Below are 2,538 nucleotides of genomic sequence, written 5' to 3'. Positions count from 1 at the left end.
CCTTCCTTCCCCCACCCCCCAATCTCTCTCTCTCTCTCTCTCTCTCTCTCTCTCTCTCTCTCTCTCTCTCTCTCTCCCTCTCTCTCTCTCTCTCTCCAGATGTTGTGCAGTTATAACTCCCGTAGCTTCATGTTGTGTATAACGAATAATTCATAGCATTGGACATAATGCTCGAAGGAAGGTCTCAAACAGCAAAGTATCATCCATAAGATAATATAGAAATCAAAAGTGTTATTTGTCTGCTTAGCACCCATCGTATCCGAGTTACCACCCTAGGATTTTCTAAGACATTGTGATACAGTGTTAACCTCCATTAGCATTTTAAGAAAGGGTTGATGGCAAAGTATGTAGGCCCAACTGTCCAGTATATACAGTATAATACCCCATGAAAAACGCATGTAAAGTATATACAGTATATATCGTAGTATTGCTATAATATTTATGATATCAATGACACGTGAATGGAGTAGTGCATGGATTAAGAAATCGTGAATGGTGTAACACCAGTTTGAAGAAGAAGATACGAGTAACAACATCGCGGAGGGGGTGATCGGCGGGCATATTCCTCTATTTCAGGATAGGCTTTTAACACAGACAGTTCTCGATTTGCATATAATATGAGTAATGTGTTGCCAAAGAAACTGCTTCAGCTTGGACAATCTGAACATCGAATGGGCTGTGGTTACGAATTCTTTCGTAACACTTTATTTTATTCTGCACATTACACATCAACATCCTCGTTTATAATTTCTCTGAAAACTATGTTGACACTCAAACTCTCTAAGTAACGTATAAGGCAGAGATAATTATTAAGCAAAACAAAATACTTAGTATGCGGTGCCACGAAGCCTCCGGTACTATGATGAATACGGACCTAAGGCACAACAGATCAGGGATATCAACAGGGCACGTTAACTCATAAGTTTATTTTCAGATCTCTCATCCGGTGTGTCAGATTTTATCACGCTAAGAGGGTGTCGATATTTTTTTTAGTGGGTATGCATATTGGAAAGAATTCACGTGTCCCATTCACAAACCCTCACCATAAGAGGTATATCCAAAACTGTCATCGTCTGGAGGTAGCAAGAATAAATAAACTGATGTTGTGGTTGGTATGCCTGACAAACTGGTTAATCAAAGCACTGTTAAGAGGTAAGGGTCTTTATTTTCTTATGTGTAACGTTTCGCTCAATTCCAGAACAGGGCGAAACGTTACGCATAAGAAAAAAAAAGGCCCTTAAATGGTGAACTGATTAACTAGAAATAAATCAACAAAACTCGTCATGGGATAAAAGAAGTTTAACTCCATTATGAATGCAGTAAGTTATATTTATATGATGGTGATGTGCTCCAAAATATCAACTTTTTCTATACAACTGATGCGGTAAATTGAGAGAACTGGCAAATCACTTGTACAGAAATTTTGATAGGAGATATTTATGCATCTTACATGGGCTTGGTGATAAAAAAGGAAAATATGATGCAATACAATGAGGACAAGCAGCACAGTCGGTGCAAAAATTTTGTGTCAAATAGGGGTACAGTCGTGGTCGAAAGTTGTGTCAGCTGGAGGTACAGTCGGGGTCAAAAGATACGGCATAGGAATAATTGGTAATGGGGGTATGTAACTCCCACCATCATTGACTTTCCAACATAACTTCCGATACAACTCCTGACTATCTGACACAACTATGACCTCGACTTTACATCCCCAAGGCCTTCCAATCAGTTACCAGGTGCATATTCGAAACAGCTGACCTCGCGAACGCAAAACAGGAGCGCCAGTGACTAAGCCACCAGTTGGCCTGAGGAGAGTGAATGCAATCAAATGCAGACGCCTACACGCACAGCTCCGCCTCCCCCATCCCCCCTACACAAATAATTACATACTAATATATGGGCAAGCCAGAACAATACAAATAAATGTAGAGAATATTTATCTATCTATCTGTCCATTTATCTATCTGTTCATCTAAATATTTATTTATTTATCTGTCCAAGTCTGTCTCTGTCCTATCTATGTATCTGTTCCTCTGTCTTGTTGTCTACTTATCAGTTAATCCACATCAATCAATCAAATAATCAATCAGTCAATTAGCCAGTCAGTCTACTGTATACACCCACCCATTAGTCTACGCATGAAACCAAACCCCACGGCATAGGCAGGGTGGTGGCAAAAAAAAAAAAAAAAAAAAAAAAAAATCAAGCCTTTTTTTTTTTTATTACCACAATTACCACCATTCCGCTACTCCACGCCCTCCTCCCTCAAGTACTCCTCACCTACATATTTTCACCTCATTCTTTATCTTCTTTCACCTCAGGACATTCAAGGGCGCATCTCTTAACCCGACAAATATCCCAGACCCTTTTTAGCTCAGCTGATACCCGTGGAGTCAAACTGGAGGGTCGATTTGATTAGTGACCAAGGAGACTCATCCCTACCTAAGAACTTAGGCTGATCGAATTTCATACAACCACATATTAGTAGTCAAGTTGTGGGAGTAGACCAGCTCGGTAAAAAATAAATAAATAAATAAT

This window comes from Coenobita brevimanus, chromosome 51 (genome assembly GCF_032717465.1).
Source record: "Coenobita brevimanus isolate Jiangsu-jjx chromosome 51, ASM3271746v2, whole genome shotgun sequence".
In the NCBI taxonomy this organism is placed as follows: Eukaryota; Metazoa; Arthropoda; class Malacostraca; order Decapoda; family Coenobitidae; genus Coenobita; species Coenobita brevimanus.
The sequence above is the reverse complement of the archived record's forward strand: the minus strand, read 5'-3'. Positions refer to the sequence as shown.